At 43.3% G+C, this 21,407-nt stretch overlaps 1 protein-coding gene across 4 annotated transcripts in view; it reads right to left on the minus strand.

The window, feature by feature from the left end:
* Window positions 1-17,251, minus strand: part of oser1 (oxidative stress responsive serine-rich 1) — a 33,641-nt gene extending 16,390 nt beyond the window's left edge. Inside the window, exons 1-3 of one of the 4 annotated variants that reach the window (XM_063041049.1) lie at window positions 16,969-17,251; window positions 4,956-5,058; window positions 3,721-3,830 (exon numbers count right to left, since the gene is read on the minus strand). The gene's annotated coding sequence lies outside the window, so the exon portion shown is untranslated. The remainder of the gene's footprint in view (window positions 1-3,720; window positions 3,831-4,955; window positions 5,059-16,968) is intronic. The other 3 variants (XM_063041051.1, XM_063041050.1, XM_063041048.1) reach the window with 3 other exon arrangements.
* Window positions 17,252-21,407: the final 4,156 nt, after the last annotated feature.

The raw sequence follows: 21,407 nt of genomic DNA on the forward strand, positions 1-21,407 counted from the left end.
CACATTCCCTTCTCAGTAATACTGATATGTTCTCAGACCCTTAATTCTACCTCTTCCATTGAAGATGGCAGTATGTTTTTTTTATGGCATTATCTTTGTTCACACTATACATTGCATCATTGTTGCTCATGCGCTCATTGTACTTATCATTACCAAGTATGCTGTTTTTATAAAACACCAAGTAAACAAGAGGCTTCATTGCACCCTGGTACATATAACAATAAACTAATCTGACTACAGTACCCTGGGTGCTCACCTGAACGAGATGGAAAAAGAAAGTCAGAGAGCAATTTCTTAGTATATGGAAGTAATCTTGGTTCTGATAAGGCGATATGGGTCATTCAAAGTCCAGTTTACTTACCTTTGTGATTAAATCCATTTCAGCTGGATGGACAGTATTGCATCAAGGCAGCTTGGGAAGACTAGAGTAATAACACTGCCTTATTTGACCCCAATTTAGAACAGGATTGAATCCAAAGTATGCCTGTCAACTGGGGCTGAAACTCGCTCGTTATCAATTGGCAAACAGAATCATCATTGCTTTCTGAGAAAAGGATAGCTCAATAAACAATACAAATCTTCATCAGGTTTCTATTCTCAAGTCTGGTAATAAAATAACCAATTGAACTCAGAAGAAAAAAAAATTCTAGTTTAAAAACTTAGCTACAATTTTGTTCTCCTTCATACTATAGGAAAGTGATAGCTCACTGGGAAACAAATTGTATGATCTGTGCATAAAATTTGCAAGGTAAGGCACCCAGCAATGCAGTTTCAGAAAGAACTGAACAAAAGCTGAATCCACAAAAGATTCAAAGAGGGCCTCCACGGTGAAGGCCAGGCTAGAACCCATGCTAGGTTAGGGTCTGGCCCCTTCTGTTGGTGCTGCCTCCAGTGTTCGCTCTGTGGGAGGCAAGCTGGATTGCGTTTATCTGCAGCTGACCCAGTGTGAGCTGAGGAACTGCAGCATGCTTATTCTTGCAGAAACATGGCTCAGGACAACATCCCATGCACCATCAGTCTTCAGGGCATGCCACCCTGGGACTTGAGCTAATATTATTTTTTGAAGACTATGTGTATGCACTATCATAACTATTTGTGCTGCATGTGCTTTGTACGTTGGTCCCAGAGGAACACTATTTCATTTAGTTCTATACATGTATATGGTTAAATGACAATTAAACTTGAACAATGAGAATAATCACATTAATCATTCTTCTCTCAAAGTCATATGCAGTGGTATGCAGCATTAAATTCACATGGCTGATGATGAAACCCTACTAAAAGATTATTTGTATAACATAGAAATCTACAGCACATTACAGGCCCTTTGGCCCACAATGCTGCGCTGAACTCTATTATTTACCTTATTAAAAAGATACCTTAAACCAGGGTTTCCCAATCTGGGGTTCACGGACCCCTTGTTTAATGGTATTGGTCCACAGCATAAAAAAAAAGTTCGGAAACCCTGCCTAACACTGTTTTACAAAGAGGAAGGATTATTATTGAGCAGGACAAAAAGGGAAAAGAGACAAAGTTTTAAGATAAGAGTTTGTAGATGCTGCAAACATTGAAAGCAAGGTGAAGAGAATACCCTGCCCAAAGATGTACTGACTGTCATGACTGGAGGAAGTATATTAAAAATAAATACACCCCTTCCATATGCAAGGGTGCAGGTCAGATAAATGAATGTCATTACCTAATGACCAATGGTTCCTGTCAACACTCCTGGTCTGAAAAACCCTGATCAAATATTCCTATTCAAACAAAGCTTTCCATAAAGTGTAAAACAAGTGAAACTCTTGTGTTTGTTTATTTAAAGCAATGGCTAGAAATAAAAGCCATCAATATCAAGATCTAAAACAGAACCAAAGAAAACCAAATTCCTAAGAATTCAGCCTGTTCACATAAAATCTCTCAACTTGATGCTTTACCTAAAGATAAATCTGACTCAAAAACGTATTTAATTTTAGAGATACAGCAGGGCAACAGGGCCTTCCAACTAAACAAATGCTTGCCACCCACTCACACCCGTGTAATCAATTAACCTACTAACCCATACATCTTAGGAATGTGGGAGGAAACTGGAGCACCTGGACAAAACCACCCGGTCACAAAGAAAGCATACAAAAATCATAGATAGCAGCAGGAATTTAACATAGGCCACTGGCTCTGTACTAGTATTAAATTAACCATTACACTGCCATTCCATCCCTGTAGAATTACCAAAATACACGTCACCAAATACAACCCTGAGAATTATTTACTTGTGGGCATACACAGTACACATAGTAGTGCAGCGGTTAGCATATCGCTACCACTGCTCAGGGTGTCAAAATTCAGAATTCATTCGCAACGTCTTCTTTACGGACTGGGCCGTACTCACTAGTTTTTTTAAAAACGTAAACACAAGGAATTCTGCAGGTGCTGGAAACTCAAGCAACACACATCAAAGTTGCTGGTGAACGCAGCAGGCCAGGCAGCATCTCTAGGAAGAGGTACAGTCGACATTTCGGGCCGAGACCCTTCGTCAGGACCAACTGAAGGAAGAGCTAGTAAGAGATTTGAAAGTGGGAGGGGGAGATCCAAAATGATAGGAGAAGACAGGAGGGGGAGGGATGGAGCCAAGAGCTAGACAGTTGATTGGCAAAGGGATATGAGATAATAAGGGATATTAACATTGACTTCTCTAACTTCCGCTAATGCCCCACCTCCCCCTCGTACCCCATCCGTTATTTATTTATATACACACATTCTTTCTCTCTCTCTCCTTTTTCTCCCTTTGTCCCTCTGACTATACCCCTTGCTCATCCTCTGGGTTTCCCCCCCACCTCCACCTTTTCCTTCTCCCTGGGCCTCCTGTCCCATGATCCTCTCATATCCCTTTTGCCTATCACCTGTCCAGCTCTTGGCTCCATCCCTCCCCCTCCTGTCTTCTCCTATCATTTCAGATCTCCCCCTCCCCCTCCCACTTTCAAATCTCTTACTGTACCTCTTCCTAGAGATGCTGCCTGGCCTGCTGCATTCACCAGCAACTTTGATGTGTGTTGCTTCACTAGTTTTTTGTAGGATTTTCCATTAAAGAGCATTGATGTTTCCATAACAAGCCATGATGCAACCAGTCAACATACTATCCACCACACATCTATCGAAGTTTGTCAAAAGTTTTAGGTACCATGCCCAATCTTTGCAAACTTCTAAGGAAGTAGAGGTGCTGCCATACTTTGCTGTAATGGCACTTACGTGCTGGGTTCAGGACAGATCCTCTGAAATGATAACACTGAGAAATTTAAAGTTGCTGATCCTCTCTATCTCTGATCCTCCAATGAGGACTGGCTCATGAATCTCTAGTTTCCTCCCCATGAAGTCAAAAATCAGGTCATAGGTCTTGCTGACCTTGAGTGAGAATCTGTTACTGTGGCATCACTCAGCTGGATTTTCAATCTCCTTCCTATATGCTGATTCAGCATCACCTTTGATTTGGCCAACAACAGTGGTGTCATCAGCAAACTTAGATATGGCACTGGAACTGTGCTTAGCCTCACAGTCATAAGGATAAAGCAAGCAGAGCAGGTCATCACGTTCTTGTTAAGCACCAGTATAATTAAAGCCTGCTTGAAGCAGGTGGGTATGTCAGACTGCCAAAGCAAGAAGTTACATATATTGGTGAGCACTCCAGCCAGTTGATCAGCACAGTCTTTAGTACTCGGCCAGATACCCCACCTGGGCCAGATGCTCTCTGTGTGTTCACCTTCCTGAAGGAAGCCCTCGCAGACTGAAATCACATCTCATCAGGGGCTGTGGGTGTTTCTGAAAGTTCCTCCATGTTCTGACTGTCAAAGCGAGCATAGAAGGCATTAAGTTAATCTGAAAGTAAAGCCTTGTTGTCACCTATGTCACTTGATTTCACTTTGCAAGAGTAATAGCATTTAAGCCCTGCCACAGCTGTCAAATATCCTTTAGTGATTTAAGTTTGGTCCAGAATTGCCACTTTGCACATAAGGCTTTCCGGAGACTCAAAGTTCAAAGATTATCCAACAAAAAATATGCACTGCGTTTTCTCTGGTATATCTTATTTAACATAAGTCACCACCAATATGTTGACATTTATTCTGCTTTAGGAAATGATGGCAAAATGTGCTCAGGGAATTGCAGACATTCTCAAATAAATACACAAATGCATGATTACAACCAGCAACATAGGGGAAATTTGATCTGCACCTGGAAATTCCAGAGCATTGGCAGATCGGAAATGGAAGTGACATTCTGGGGAAAAACCCAAAATGAAGCAAGTTAACATATAGGCTTTGCTTAGTAGTAGTTACCAAGTTTTCTATTTCTGTTGCAACACTAATTTGAATAAGTTTCAAAATAAACTACAATCCCTACAAAATAAATGACCATTCATTCTAATGGATCAGTACTTCACAATAAATTTAGTTACAACTCCCAGTAGGATCTTTCGCCTATTTCAGAAACTACATTAATTCACTCGTTCACACTGAGTTGACCAGCAAACTGACAGCCGATTTCACAACAGACAAGCAACGAAATAAGAAGACAGGTTCTTTTAAGTGGGGGTACTCTGCAGAAGACCTTTGCAGAATAGACACAAATACACATATTATTGTAATTTACAGTATATTTTATGTATTGCATTATACTGCTGCCACAAAAAACAACAAATTTCATAACACATGTTAGTGATAATAAACCTTATTCTGAACCTTAAGTAGTAAGTCTTTAAGAATCTGCAGAGGTAATAAAAGAAAGACCATGAAAATTAAACTGAATGCACAATAAGTCCCATTATTTTGCTCAATAAAAAGCTGCAATGATGATTTTATTACTCAATAAAGGTAAAAATTCCTTCTCAATTTTACTAATAGCCATGCAATGACATAATTTTCCAATCATGCCCATTTCTTAATTCCTTTCATCCTGACAGCAAGTCCTACCTTTAAACAGTCATACAAACTGGAATTTCCGTCACTTAGTTCCTTGAAGCTATTGATCTCAATCTCTCTCTTGCTCTCATTTTCTATGAAGCTTTGTGAAACGCTGCTCAGATTTTCATGCATGTGGAGAGAAAAAAAAAGTGTAGGAATGATTTGACATTCAAAAGCAAAAATCAGCTTTCGGAATGTGATCAGATTAAATTTACATACATCATAATTATTCTACAACTGATATTGCAGTTAATATTCCTACTTTGCCTCCTCTCAATCAAATTCCAGGTGGTATATTTTCGGTTACCTGGAGAAATCAGCAGTAGCAAAACACTGCATTCGCAATGGCCATATGATTGATATCGACGGCACAAGACTACTGTGCTGTGCCAATGGCTTTTGGGACCACCTGGTAAAGGAAGCCATTGAAGTAAAACTACAGGCAAAGAATTTTAACAAAGGTGAAGATCTCACTCTGGAACTGGAACCCGATTGTAAACAAGGTGGGACAGCAGAAACCTGATAGGATGAGGACTAATCTATCAGGAGGGATGGACAACAGGAGTACAAAAACCACCGGACGAGATGTGCCCAAGCATCATCCCAGATGAATATGGCAGTTTGGCATCAAAACATCAGTTATAATTGATATCTGTACTCGGCTAGAAGCCCAAGAAGAGTTTATTCATCCCAGATCAGTCTTTATTTAAATGGGGAAAGAATTTAAAGTTCTGAGATGCAACGGGACTTGGGAGTCCTCGTACAGGATACCCTTAAGATTAACCTCCAGGTTGAGTTGGTGGTGAAGAAGGCGAATGCAATGTTGGCATTCATTTCTAGAGGAATAGAGTATAGGAGCAGGGATGTGATGTTGAGGCTCTATAAGGCGCTGGTGAGACCTCACTTGGAGTACTGTGGGCAATTTTGGTCTCCTTATTTAAGAAAGGATCTGCTAATGTTGAAGAGGATACAGAAAAGATTCACTAGAATGATTCCGGGAATGAGAGGGTTAACATATGAAGATCGTTTGTCTGCTCTTGGACTGTATTCCTTGGAGTTTAGAAGAATGAGGGGAGACCTCATAGAAACATTTCAAATGTTGAAAGGCATGGATAGAGTGGATGTGGCAAAGTTGTTTCCCATGATGGGGGAGTCTAGTACGAGATAGCATGACTTAAGGATTGAAGGGCGCCCATTCAGAACAGAAATGCCAAGAAATTTTTTTAGCCAGAGGGTGGTGAATCTATGGAATTTGTTGCCACGGGTGGCAGTGGAGGCCAAGTCATTGGGTGTATTTAAGGCAGAGATTGATAGGTATCTGAGTAGCCAGAGCATCAAAGGTTATGGTGAGAAGGCGGGGGAGTGGGACTAAATGGGAGAATAGATCAGCTCATGATAAAATGGCGGAGCAGACCCGATGGGCCGAATGGCCGACTTCTGCTCCTTTGTCTTATGGTTTTTATAGCCACCTGAGGACAGGGGATCCCAACCTTTTTTATGCCATGAACCAAAACCATTAAGCAGGGGGTCTTAAATTTCTGCTGCTACTAATGGCTCCAAGTGCCTCAAAGTTGCACAGCTTCCAGAGGGAATGCAAGTGATTGTCCTTGATAGGCAAGATTTAATGGAGCCCTAGTAGAATCTGTCAACAGGGAGAAGAAGCAAAAAAAAAAAAATCCCTTTAACAACCAATAGCACACCAAAAATTGCTACCGTGATATCTGCACTAGGAAGTCAATCCAAGAACCCAGCTGTCCTTCTGCAAGGTACAGTCCACAGGCAAAAGTTTTCAGTTTCTTTATCAATGATGTTGCTTCATCATTGACCATTCCCTCATCACAAAATCAAAAGTGGGAAGTCTCAGGACACCAGAGTGGTGTAGCTGTTAGCGCAAGGCTATTACAGTTTGGGACAGAATTCAATTCTGGCATCCTCTGCAAGAACACATTGGTTTCCTCTGGGTGCTCCGGTTTCCTCCCACAGTCCAAAGACATACCAGTAAGTAGGTTAATTGGTCACTGTACATTGTCCTGCAATTAGGCTGGGGTTCAATAGTTCGGCAACATGCACAAAAGCTGGAGGAATCAGCAGGCCAGGTAGCGTCTATGGAAGAGTAAACAGTCAACGTTTTGAGCCAAGGACTTTCATCAGGACTGGAGAAAAAATCAGAGCAAGGTGGGGGGGGGGCGGTGGTGAAATAAAGAAATAAAGAGCTAGTAAGTCAATTGGTGAAGGAGCTAAAGGGCTGGAGAAGGGGGAATCTCATAGGAGAGATTCATAGGAGGAAGGCTATGAAAGAAAGGGAAGGGGGAGGATCACCAGAGGGAGGAGATAAGGTGAGAGTGGAATGGGATGGAGGGGAGGGGGGCCAATTACTGGAAGTTGAGAAATCTATGTTCATGCCATCAGGTTGGAGGCTATCCAGACAGAATATAAGATGTTGTTCCTCCAACCTGAGTGTGGCCTCATTCCAGCAGTAGAGGAGGCCACAAACTGACATACCAGAATGGGAATGGGAAGTAGAATTAAAATGAGTGGCCACTGCAAGATCTTTTTCTGATCGATGGAGCACAGGTGCTCAGCGAAGTGGTCTCCCAATCTACGCTAGTCTCACCGATGTACAGGAGGCCACACCAGGTGCACTGGACATAGTAGATGACCCCAACAGACTCACAGGTGAAGTGTTGCCTCTGGAAAGTCTGCCTGGGACCCTGAATGGTAGTGAGGGAGGAGGTGTAGGAGCAGGTGTGGCATTTGTTCTGCTTGCAAAGAAAAGTGCCAGGAGGGATGTAACATGCTGTAAGGTTTCACTGATAATGTAATGGTTTCTCTGCAGCAGCAATGTTTGGGTTATGACTAAAGATAACAGGGTTTGGAATGCTCTTGTTCTTTCTTAAGAGTCTGGAAGAGAGTTTTCCGTGGTCTTTTGCTGGGGAGAGATGAGGAGAGAAGACGGGAATGGAGAGAGTTGGTAGACCGCCAGACAGAGTGGACGTGGAGTGAGGGTCCGAAGGGCAACGACGATCGGAGGAAGTCGATGGTGGATGAACTGCTCACCAGTGAGCTCCAACTTTGTGCAATAAACTGTTTCATAGGAATGGGCCCTTTTCCTTTCTTTTCATTTTCTTTACTAACCATAAAGTCAAAGTAAGAATTATAAAGCTTAATCGTTTAATTGCATATTGTGTACTGTTTGTTATTTCGGGGTACTGATTTGTAACAGGGGACACATCGCGCAGCATCCATGCAGGATTTAAGTTTGGCCGGGCCTGGGGCTAACACCCCCTAAATTAAGCCGCAAGCTGAAGCGAGAGTTACAGGGAGATCAGTGGGAGTTACAGTGGGGAGGAACAAATGAACAAGGGAGTCATGTAGATCTCTGCAGAAAGTGTAAAGTGTGTGGTGGTGGGGGTGGGGGGAGGAGGGCAAGATATGCTTGGTGGTGAACTCCCATTGATGATGGCAGAAGTCACAGAGAATTACGTGCTGGACGCAGAGGCAGGTAAGGTGGTAGGTGAGGACAAGCGGAACCCTATCTCTAGTATTCTGGCGGGAGGATGGTGTAAGAGCAAATGGCAGTGAAATGGAAGAGAAGAGGGCAGCATTGATGGAGGAGGAAGGGACACCCCTTTCTTTGAAGGAGAAGGATATCTCCTGAGTTCTGGAATGAAAAGCCTTATCCTGAGAGCAGATGCAGCAGAGATGGAGGAATTGAAAGAAGGTGATGGCATTTTTACAAGTAACAGATGGGAAGAAGTATAGTCCAGGTAGCTGTAGGTTTATAAAAGACATCAGTAGATGAGCAGTCGCATTGAGAAAGGGGAGGGAGGTGAAATCTGACTTCTCATTTTTTTTTCCAGTCCTGATGAAGGGTCTCAGCCTGAAACATCAACTGTTTACTCTTTTCCATAGATGCTACCTGTCCTGCTGAGTTCCTCCAGCATTTTGTGTGTGTTGCTTAGATTTCCAGCGTCTGCAGATTTTCTCTTGTTAAATAGGTGGGTTGCTGGGCAATGCAGCTCAGTGGGCCATGACAGCCTGTTCGATACTTTATCTCTGAATAAGTAAACTAGATCTCCAATGCTACCTTTTTAAATAGTGGAATTTATTTGCAACTTTAACATTTGATTTCTAGCTTTTCCTGGTTCTGATGAAGAGTTGTCAACCTGAAATATTAACCGTTTTTCTTCCATAGGTCTGCTGAGTACATCCAGCATTTTAATTTTTAACTAATGGAGTGATCTTTGCCTTTGCCTGACAGGCACATGTGTGTAACAAAGGCACCACCCAGGTAAATAGCAATGACAGCTTGTACTGGACAGATAACAGCTACCACTCAATCTGTACTGTACTGTAACAAGAAGCAGCAGTGGGCCACAGTTCTTGGAACGTGCTCCTCCACTCAGTATCAAAAAAGGTTCAATGCAAATTTATTATCAAAGTACATATTGTCACCATATACAACTCTGACATTCATTTCCTTGCAGGCATTCAAAGATTCAAAGTACATTTATCATCAAAGTATGTATGCAATATCCAACCCTGAAATTCGCCTTCCCACAGACAGCCACAGAACAAGGAAAAACTGTGGCACCCACTTAAAGAAAACATCAAGTCTCCCAAAGCCCAAAAAAAGGAACAAATCATGCACATGGCAAAAAAATAAGTGAAAAACACAGAATATAAAGCATCAAACCACAGAGTCATTGAAACAGTCCAGGAATGTTCAGTTCAGTAAAACAAAGAAATACAATAGAGTCAATGAAAAACTACATTCAAAGACTGACAAACAACCAATGTGCAAAAGACACATGGCTCTACTTTCCCACCTGATCCATAGCACTTTCTGTTTTCCACTATTTCATCATGGTCAGTGATTGAAGGTGTTAAACCTGTGGCTACTAACACACAAGAATCCCACATAAATTTAACAAGGATGAATCTTGTAAAATAGTATTAACCTTTTTCCTTTGCAAGCACTCAGCAGCAATCCTCCTCCAACAATCTCACTGACTACTCTGCCCCACACATACACAAATGCTGGAAGAACTCAGCAGGTCAGGCAGCATCTATGGAAATGAATAAACAGTGGCGCTCCGGGCTCAGACTCTTCTTCAATCCGGAATAAAGAGTCGGCATTGAGCCAAGTCCTGACAAAGGGTCTTGACCCGAAATGTCAACTATTTAATTGAACTGAATTGACTTTATTTCTTACATCCTTCATATACGAGTAAAAATCCTTACCTTATGTCTCCATCTAAATGTGCAATGTGTAATTTATAGTAATTTGTAATAAATAGTATGCACAACAGGACAGTCAATATAACATAGAAATACAATTATATCAGCATGAATTAATCAGTCTGATGGCCTGGTGGAAGAAGCTGTCCCGGAGCCTGTTGGTCCTGGCTTTTATGCTGCAGTACCATTTCCCAGATGGTAGCAGCTGGAACAGTTTGTAGTTGGAATGACTCAGGTCCCCAATGATCCTTTGGGCCCTTTCTACACACCTGGCTTTGTAAATGTTCTGAATCATGAGAAGTTCACATCTACAGATGCACTGGGCTGTCCGCACCACTCTCTGCAGAGTCCTGCAATTGGGGGAATTACAGTTCCCATACCAGACAGTGATGCAGCCAGTCAGGATGCTCTCAACTGTGCCCCTGTATAAAGTTCTTAGGATTTGGGGGCCCTTACCAAACTTCTTCAACCGTCTGAGGTGAAAGAGGCGCTGCTCTGCCTTTTACACCACACAGACTACGTGAGATTCTTGGTGATCTGTATGCCAAGGAACTTATAGTTGTTCACCCTCTCAACCCCAGATCCATTGATGTCGATAGGAGTTAGCCTGCCTCCATTCCTCCATAGTCCACAAGCAGCTCCTTTGTTTTTGCGACACTGAGGGAGAGGTTGTTTTCTTGACACCACTGTGTCAGGATGATTTATTCTTTCCATAGATGTTGCCTGACCTGCTGAGTTCCTTCAGCATTTTCTGTATGTGGCACTGGATTTCTAGCATCTGCAGAATCTCTTGTGTTTATGATTACTCTGCTGCCTGGTTGCACTTCTACTTCTTTCAACTATTCATTTCACAAACACATCTGATTAACATTTCAAACTTCCATAATTTTCAAAGAGGATTAAATGATTAGTTTGAGCTTAACATAGTCCTTCAATTGAAATCTAGACAAGGGGTGCAGTGTGAAGTCAGAATATAACAAAAGAGTAGAGCATAGCAATTATACTATTGATGTCATAAACACAAGAGATTCTGCAGAGTAACACAAACTAAATGCAGAGTTCCTCCTGCATTTTTGTGATATTATTTATAAGTCAGACATGATCCTGCCAGAAGTTTAGATAAATTATCAACACAGTAGACCAGAGAGGTACAAAACATGAAACTAAGTTCTAAAAGAGATCAAATACAGAAGATTAGTACTAACAATGAATACATCATCCCGGTTAGTTGGGACACATCATGACTAATACAATTAAACGGCTGCTCCAATTAGCTGAAGTTTCATGGAAATTGTTAGGAAGATAGAAAAAGAGACAAACTGGGTAACAAATTACATATTTAAATGAAATACAGAATAAATTAAAACATTGTCTATACTACTGCAATACTATCAAACTGTGTATTAGTTCCCAATACTTGATTAACAGAGGAATTCATCCAAGTTGTGCCCTTTTGATTGTAAATTAAAAGAATCAGCACAGACACCTAGCGCAGATAACGGGCTGCCTTCATACAATGCTTTAGACCTGGGCTTCCCAACCTTTTGTAATGCCATGGACTCCTGCCTTTAACAGAAGGGTCTGTGGACCCCAGGTTGGAAACTCCTGCTTTAGACAATTGCATCCTCCTAATCTTCATTTTCTTTGTAACATCAAAGATGGTTGTCGATACTTCAAATTCTTCATAGTTTCTAACTTGTTGAAATAATGAAATTGTTTTGTTTTCACTCCTGGCCATTTCTGACTTCTCCAAGCCTGAGTGCTCGAAACTACAGCGAACTAAACAGTCCTGAATTGTCTGCTGAATTCCTGCCAACTATCAGTGACAAAAAAAAATTGCTGCTTTTTAAACATGAACAAACACATGCAATTAACGCTACTTAAAAATTGCTCGTTGGTTGGCGCTCTCCTAAATGGACGTGATATAGTCACCGCTGCCCTTTGACTGCAGCAAAGGGTTTTATGGGTGTCTCGAAGTACGTCATTACAATAAGATTTAACTATCTCTTATGATGGGTGGCAGTTAGATCTGTCCCAATCCTGCACATGCTGATGGTGATTAGCAGAATGTGACCCCTCGAGATAGAGCTGCCCTGCCCTTTGGCTCCGGTAGGCGTCGCTGCTGAGGCTGGCTGTGCGCACGTGTCGGGCTATCACATCCCGATTTCCATGATGGCGGGTTAAAAGGGAGCCTGTTGATTTTGGCGAATGAGCAATTTTAAACGAATATATAACCCTGAACTTTGCCTGCATTCTGTAAGTTAGCGCATTTTAATTCGATTTAGCCAAAAAAAAGTGCCGCTGTAATGCACCATTTGCGCTAATTGGAGGTCACAAACAGAGCACGAGAGTTTTAGTAGTATATAGATACCATTCGCCTTCATCTGTCTGCATACTTACATTCACAAGCTGATGTTAAAGCACCATCCAACTTTCATAATCAGATGACCTGTATTTTTTTTTTAAAGTGATACACAAGGAACAAATGTCAGGAGAATTCCCCTGTTTGACCTCAAATATTCCCATACAATTGTCTGTACTCACACAAGAGAAAACACGAGGCTGTGGTTTAAAGTTACTCAAAGAAAATACCAGAGACATTGACAGCATCTGGTCAATAATGCACTCGGAGCTTGACTCAGTCTACCCTCTAGATTGAAGTTCAAACTTAAAGCTTTCTGATTAAGGAATGTAAAAGCTCTAAATTCAAATTTAATCCAGAAATTAATTTCTAAACCTCGATGGGAACTCTCAGTTCAATTTTTGGTTTGATTACTATAGTTACGTAGAGCATTCCACTCCAGCACAAAAACAAGCCCTTCAGCCCATTGAGTCCATGCCTTACTGTTATTCTGCCTAGTCCCATTGACCTGCACCTGGACAACATCTATCCAAACTTGTTAAAATCAAACCCGCATCTAGCACTTTCGCTGGCAGCTTGATCCACACTCACACCACCCTGAGTGAAGAAGCTTCCCTTCATGTTCCCCTTGAAAATTTAATCTTTCACTCTTACACATGAGAGACCTTGAAAAGATAAAATACTTTTAATGTCAATGTATGTACAGACACTTCTGTGTCCAGCATCACTTTATGGACATACAATCAGACAAGGTACTTACACTACCTTATATATTTCCGGTGTTTTTTCATTATTATTGTGTTCTTTATCTTAGCATATTTTGTTACACTGGATCTAATACAGCACAATTATTTTGTTCTCCTTCACACTTGTGCACTGTGAATGGCATTAAACAACCTTGAATCTTGACTATTGCCCTTAATTCTGAGGTCCATGAACCAATGGGGCATTTCAACTGCCCATAGCACACCCAGGGAAAAGGAAATTACAAGAGAACAATACTAAGGCCACTAGGACTGGTCACTTTCTAAAGATTTGTGCTCAGAAAACTGGATGGCAATTCAGAAATAATGTCTTTCTTCCTTCTCACAATTTCAATTGCTTGATGTACAAGCTCTTCCCACAACCACAATTGAATAGTGGTTCAGGAACAGTTATTACTCCTCAACATCAGGCTCTTGAACCAGTGGGGATAACCTCACTCATCCCATCACAGAACTGTTTCCACAACCTGTGGACTCACTATCTCACGTTCTCGATATTCTTTGCTTATTTATTTTCACTATTTCTTTTATTGTTTATATTTGCACAGTTTGTCTTTTGCACATTGGTTGTTTGTCCACTTTAAGTGTGGTGTCTCACTGATTTTATTATGAATCTTGGATTTACTGAGTATGCCCGCAAGAAAATGAATCTCAAGGTTGTATACGGTGACACACACACACACACTTTGATAATAAGTTTACTTTGAAAGAAAGATGATCACCCTTGGTGCTGGATGTGTGGTGACACTTGCAGGCTGCCCCCAGCACAGCCTCGGGTATGTTGTTGATGCAAAGAACACACTTCACTGTACATGTGATACATAAATCTGAATCTGCCTCCAAAGATGCTGTCTGACCCACTGAATTCTTCCAGCACTGTTTTTCTTCCCCACTCGAGTTTAACATCTGCAGTCTCCTTTTTTCGCACAATTGAATAATGTGTTGGCACGTGGCCAAGTGGTTAAGGCATCGGTCTAGTGATCCGAAGGTCGCTAGTTCGAGCCTCAGTTGAGGCAGTGTGTTGTGTCCTTGAGCAAGGCACTAACCACACATGGCTCTGCGACCGTGCCAAACTGTATCGGCCCTAGTGCCCTTCCCTTGGACAACATCGGTGGCGTGGAGAGGGGAAACTTGCAGCATGGGCAACTGCCGGTCTTCCATACAACCTTGCCCAGGCCTACGCCCTGAAAACCTTTCAAGGTGCAAATCCATGGTCTCACGAGACTAACAGATGCCTATACAAAGTTCTACCCTGACCAGCATTATTGGATTAAATGGGGGAGTAAAAAGACCGTCCAACATAGTAGCAGAATTAAGCCATTCAGCCCAGTGAGTCTGCCCCACCATTCAATCCCAAGTGATTTCCCCCCTTCAACCATCCTCCCATAACCTTAGCCAATCAAGAACCTAACAGTCTCTCTCTTAAATAATCAAATGACATGGCCTCCGGGGCAATGAATTCCAGATTCAGCACCCTCTGGCTAAAGAGATTTCCTCCTCATATCAGATCGAAAGGGATTCTGTGGCTGTGTCTTTGTCCCCCAAACTGTCCTACTACCGGAAACATCCACTCCACGTCCATTCTCTTTCAGTACTCAGATTTCTCCTCATCTTTCCAAACTCCAGTAGAGTACAGGCCCAGAGCCCAAAAATACTCCACATATAGCTAGCCCTTCATTCCTGTGAACCTTCGCCAGGGCCAACATCTTTCCTTAAATACAGAGCTCACAACAGTCCAATGTGATCTGCCCAACACTTTATAAAACCTCAGCATTACACCAGAGGTTTAACATTCTAGTCCTCTCAAAAGGATCATCACTTCATGATTTCCTGAGGTCCCAAGAATAATGCTGCCTGGAGTTTAACTACTTGAAGCATGGCTCCTGGTAGGGTCACCCACGGTGATAAGATCAAGGGAAGGTTCCAGACAAAGACCTCAGTGATGGAGTGAGTAGATGACACATCACAACTGCAATGAAAGCAAAAGAAGGCTGCAGTAGTGCAGAATCCAAATCATCTTACACTCCATGCCAATATCCCTGACCTCGATCTGTCAATGACTGTGTGGTGGCTTCCCATACATCAGCCACCCCACATTAAACAAATTCACACTCAGGCATTCTCCGTTAAGGGAATAACCCCTTGGAAGAACTTCATACTCGACTCAAATGATCACACCACCTCCCTAAGTGAATGCTGGCACTGCATTTGGAGACAGGAGAAACTGGAGATGGAGTCGTGAGACAGTCTCACAGAAGCCCCAGAGACAGCATCCTCAGGCGGCGTTTTGACCTGAAATGTCGTCAACTTCTTTCCTCTCACTGCTAACAAACAGTACATTAACCTTCATTACTACCATCTTAGTGCCACATAACAATCAGAGGCCCATATACAGTATATCACTCGTAACACTCTTCACGGCAGGCAGCAGGTTTCAGTTAAAAACCCTTCATCAGAACTGAGAAAACAAGCTGAAGGCCAATGTCCAATGCCCCCAAAACATGGACTGCTCACAAAAAGGGGATCAATAACTGCAAATCTGCTGCAGGGCTTCAATCCGAAACATCAACAAATCTTTGACCCTCACCTCCACCCCAAGGATACTGTTCATGTCTCCAAAGCTCTACGAGCACAAACCATGCATGTTCTTCACACAAGGGGATATCTTGGAGGCTGAACTTGCTTCTCCAGTGGTAATAAAAGTCGTCATTTCCCAAACAGAGCTAGGGAAGTTCCCCTCCAGTTTGTTAAATACCTTTTAAAAAGACAGTTTGCATGGATGTCGGCTAAGGAGCAAGTTTCCCCTTCACTTTATTGGTTGAAAAAGTCTTTTAAGACATCTTAATGCTGTGAAAGGCCAAATGCAAATCCAACCACCTTTACCAGTCTTCAATCCACGTAGCCTTGCTGAACTTCAGCAAGTACAGGCCCAGAGCCATTACCAGCTCCTCACACATCAAGCCTTTCCACAGGACAGGAGAGGAAGGAGGAAGAACCTCCTTTCCTTTTCAGTCCCAATGAAGGTTCTCAACCCGAATCTTTGACTGTTCATTCCCCTCCATGGATGCTCCCTGATCTGCAGAGTTCCTCCTCATTCTGCGGGTATTGCTCTATCAGGGGTTGCCAACCTGGGGTCCAGACCCCCTCAGTTAAGGGTAGGGGTGCAAGGCATAAAAAAGGTTGGCAGTTTCCCCCGCTAGATTTCCAGCGTCAGCAGAATCGCTTGTGTTTATGTCAAACCTTTCAATTTTGTGATCATTCTTGTGAATGATCGAACCCCCCCCCCCCCTCCGGACGACCCTCTCCGGATTCAGCACAGCTTTCCTGAGATAAGGGGCCCAGAATAGCTCACGTTACAGTCTAATATAACGCCAAAACGTTTCCTTCCCTCCCACCATCCGCAGATACCGTTTAGCTCCTCCAGTAGATTGGAGGGTTGCACCATGTACCAGCACCTCGCAGTCCCTTGTGACTTCCAATGAATAAGCAAAAGGCCCGGCTGGGGTAATGACACAGCAGTGCAGGCCTCCTGCGGCCGCTGCTGCACACCGGCCCGGCTTTCGCCTCTCTCCGACCGGCGTCAGTCAAGAGATTCGAGCAGCGAAGGAGAAGAGCTTCAAGCAGATATCACCGGGAAGGAGAACTGCAGCCTTACCTTCCGTCTCCTGGGCCGGCGAGCGGGGGCCCCGGGGTTAGGCCGCGATCACCCGGCTGAGCGAGGAGCGAGGACCGAGGACCGGCAGCGATGAGGGCTTCCGTCTCAGCAGCAGCAACGACGCCGCCGCTCACACCCCTGTATGAGGGCGGGGGGCAGGGGACCGCCGATGCCGGGATGAGATGGGAGCGCTCCGGGATCGGCCCTGAAGACTCTTGTTTACATTCAAACCCCCCCAACCTACCCCTCCTCCTCCGCCTCCGCCGCCGCGCCGCCGCGCCGCCGTCGTACGTGCGTACGTACGCGCACAAAAGCTCGTGACGTAGATAGTCAGAGGTTGCGACGTCAGCTGAACTGGCGCGTCTCCTTCGCCCTTCACGGGAAACAACACGCTCGTCGAACACGTGACCATCCACTGCGCTGAATATTCATGAAGGGGAGGGAAACGATTCGCCCTTTCATGAGCGGTTGGTCGAGGAAAATTAAAATGAGGGGGCGGTCCTAATTTGGTGGAATATTAATACGGGAAGGAGTGGGCCCACTCAGCAACAGGGTGTTCAATATTAATAAGGGGGCGGGGAAGATACTTCGGGTGAGTGACAAGGTGGATGGAAGAGGAAACGCACGTAGCTAACCTGCAGGACGATTGGAAAATTGTTCAGCATGTGCCTGTTCCACACAGAACAAGAGTTTAAAACGAGCCAAGTTAAAATTAAAGTTGCTAACTATCGCATGCACAAATGCACGTATGTACAGGTGCAATGAAAAACTTGCAGCAGCATCACATACACTTCGTATCGTATAGTTAGTATTTACAAGAAGAAAAATAATTACAGAGTTTTTACAAGAAAGGCAAACAACAGGAATTCTGCAGATGCTGGAAATTCAAGCAACACACATCAAAGTTGCTGGTGAACGCAGCAGGCCATCTCTAGGAAGAGGTACAATCGACATTTCAGGCCAAGACCCTTTGTTTTACAAGAAAGGCCTCATTTGGAACACAAACAACTCCATTTTACTGCAAATGCCCAGGTTTCGGACTTATGGAGGACTAATGTCACGTACCCTGTGACGGAAATAAAGAACCAGCAGAGATGGAAAACACTTTGGAGTCCAGTATTGCTATTAACTAATAATATTTATTAGTAACTACGCAATACAGTAATATAAATGTAGATAAATCAGACAGGTTAGCAATGATTTTATATATATAAGTAAGTATATCAGTAAGTGTGGAAATATATATGGAAGTCAAGCTCCTTCAGGTCTAGGGGTAAAAAGATACAGTCTTACGATGATGAGTAAAGTTCAGTTCAGTTCGTGGTATTGAGTTGAGTAGTAATGGAGAGAGAGAGAGGGAGAGATTTGAGTCCTCAGGTGGGCTGATGCCGTCGATCTTCTCGTTGTCCTCTGAAATACTTTAAAAGTCACCGACTGTGACTACAACAAAGGGGACCGGCTTTCTGTGGACCAGGCAAGGGTGGACACATGGACAACTCCCCACCAGTCACTGCCTTTTCTTCTCACTGCAAGAGCCACTGACCGATCCTCCAAAAACCCACTTTTTCTGCAGGCACACCAAAGCTCACTCAGTGTCCAAAACACACGTCTGAGGTCTATATCATCTGACCTCCTATTTATCTCACAGTACTGGGTACCATCTGTCATTCAAATAACTCCTCCTTCCTTTCTCTGTGGAAGAAAGGCACAAGCAGGCGACTGTCCTTGAGAAGTATGAACACGCTGCCGGAAAGCCATAACATCGATTGTCCATCAAATAATGCCGCCTTCGGTCAGCATAGCAACCTATAAGCTGCTCGGTACCATCTCCAACTCAGCAGAAATCCAAAAGTTCCTCGCGCCTTAAAATGACAGTCCAACAGTTAGTCTTCGTCTCGCTCTCTCTCTCTTTTCAAAACAACATGTCGGTGTTAAATAACTCTCTCTCTCTTTTCAAAAGCACAGTCCATAGGGGTAATCGAGCACAGTTTATAGGGGGTAATTCAGGACCCCGTCACACTAAGGAAAAGGGAAATAATGCATGTAATAACAGAACTTTTAGTAGTGTTAATATACAGAATCAGAAATATGTTTAATACCATTGATAATGCAATACAGGACAATATAGAGAAAAATGTTAATTACAGTAATTATCTATATAAAATAATTAAATTAGTGCAAAAATAGAAACAAAAAAGTAGTGAGGTAGTGTTCATGGGTTCAATGTCCATTCAGAAATCGGATGGCAGAGAGGTAGAAGCTGTTCCTGATTCATCAAGTGTGTGTCTTCAGGCTCCTGTACCTCCTTCCTGATGGTAGCAATGAGAACAAGACATGACCTGAGTGGTGGGGGTCCTTAATGATGGACATTTCCTTTTCGAGCCATCACTTCTTGAAGATGTCCAGAAGCTATGGAGGCTAGTGCTCATGATGGAGCTGACTAAGTTTACAACTCTCTGCAGCTTACTTCAATCCTGTGCAGTAGCCTCCCACCACCACCCCCCCCCCATACTAGACGGTAATACTGCCAGTTAGAATGATCTCCGTGGTATATTTGTAGAAACTTTTGAGTGTTTTTGGTGGCATATCAAATCTTCTCAGTCTCTTAGATCTTGGGGTCCTAGATCAGAGAGATCTTCAGGTCCAGTTTCATAGATCAGAGAGATCTTCAAGTCCAGTCTCATAGCTCCATAAAGGGGCCATGCAAGTAGATAGGGTTGTAAAGAAAGTATATGATATGCTTGTCTTCATTGGTCAAGGCTCTTGAGTACGAGTCAGGAAGCCAGGTTGCCACTGCATAAAACATTGATAACTGATTTAGTATTATTACATGTACTGATCTATAGTGAAAATCTTTGTTTTGCATGACATCTATACAGACTATTTCAGAACACTGAGGCCGAACAAAGGGAAATTCAATAACAGAATGCATAATATGTTGTTACCGTTATAGAGAAAGTGCAGTGTAGGTAGACAAGAAAGTGCAAAGTGTCCATCTTATCAGACAAGAGGTTCACTCAATAGTCTTACAATAGTGGGATAGCAGCTGTCCTTGGGTCTCGTGGTACTTGTTTTCAGACATTTGTATCTTCTGGCCAATGGGGAGAGGTGAGAAGAGAGAACATCCAGGATGGATGGGGTCTTTGATTATGCTGGCTGCTTTTCGGAGGCAGCAGGAAGTGAAGACATGGTCCATGACTTGGAGTGTATTCTGCTCGTTATACCGCTCGTATTTAGGGCACCACCTCTGGCTTCCTTCATTGTGTCAGTAGCTTCCTCGCGGTTTTCACTAGTGTCAGTCATGCAAGTCTCTGGTGGTGGACCCAGGAACACTGTCACACCCAGATGTAGAAAGATTCTCCATTGTTGTTGCCATAACAATTTTGTTTCATTTATTTATTGAGAAACAGTGTGGAGTGGGCCTTTCCCTCCCTTCGAGCCACACCATCCAGCAATCCCCTGACTTACTCCTAGCCTAATCATGAAACAATTCACAATGACCAATTAGCCTACTATTTTACCAATCAGAGTTGTTAACCCCGAACAGAGCACCCCAAACCCAGTGGACAAAGGTTCTTTACCCTTTGACCTGTTTGGCATGGGTGACCCTACCAAGGGCCAAAGCACAAAGCTCTGACCCCAGCCAACATATCTCTCTGGGTCATTGAGGCACACAAGCTTCCAAACCCTATGACAAGGTTGTGGTCCTCTTGGAGGATGACTTGGAATATTGTGTGCAATTCTAGTTGCCCCATTAGAGAAAGGCGATGGAAAGGTTGCAGACTCGACGGGTTGAATGGCCGAATCCTGCACGTACCTCTTACGGTGCACGGGTGCAAAAGGAGATTTATTAGCTAATTTATTTATTTATTGAGATACTGCATGGAATAGGCCTTTCTAGCCCTTTAAGCCCTGCCACCCAGTAATCCCCTGATTTCATCCTAGCCTAATCACGGGACAATTCACAATGTCCGATTAACCTTTCAACCAGTATGTCCTTGAATTGTGGGAGGAAGCTGGAGCACCCGGAGGAAACCCACGCTGTCATGGGGAGAACGTACAGACTCCCTGTAGGTGACAATGGGAAATTATTCTGGGTCGCTGGTACTGTAGAGTGTAGTGTCGACCAGTACACCACCGCACCTCCCCAATCACCAGGACATTGTCTGGAATAGAGAGTATGGGTCGTAAGGAGATGTTTCATAAACTTGGGTTGCTTTTTCTGGAGTGTTGGAGGCTGAAGGGAGTCCTCATAGAGTTTACAAAATCATGAGGCAGGTTAGGACAGACAGAAAATGGGGCATAATACATTCCGCCAGTAGGTGGGGATAGGGAGCCACATGTCGCCTCTGTGCGGAGCTGATCACAAATTCCAGGTGTATCACCATCAGATGTCACCATGACCTTGCAAATAGCTAGCATCTCCAGTACATCTTCTG

Source organism: Mobula hypostoma, chromosome 2 (assembly GCF_963921235.1).
Source record: "Mobula hypostoma chromosome 2, sMobHyp1.1, whole genome shotgun sequence".
NCBI classification, from domain to species: domain Eukaryota; kingdom Metazoa; phylum Chordata; class Chondrichthyes; order Myliobatiformes; family Myliobatidae; genus Mobula; species Mobula hypostoma.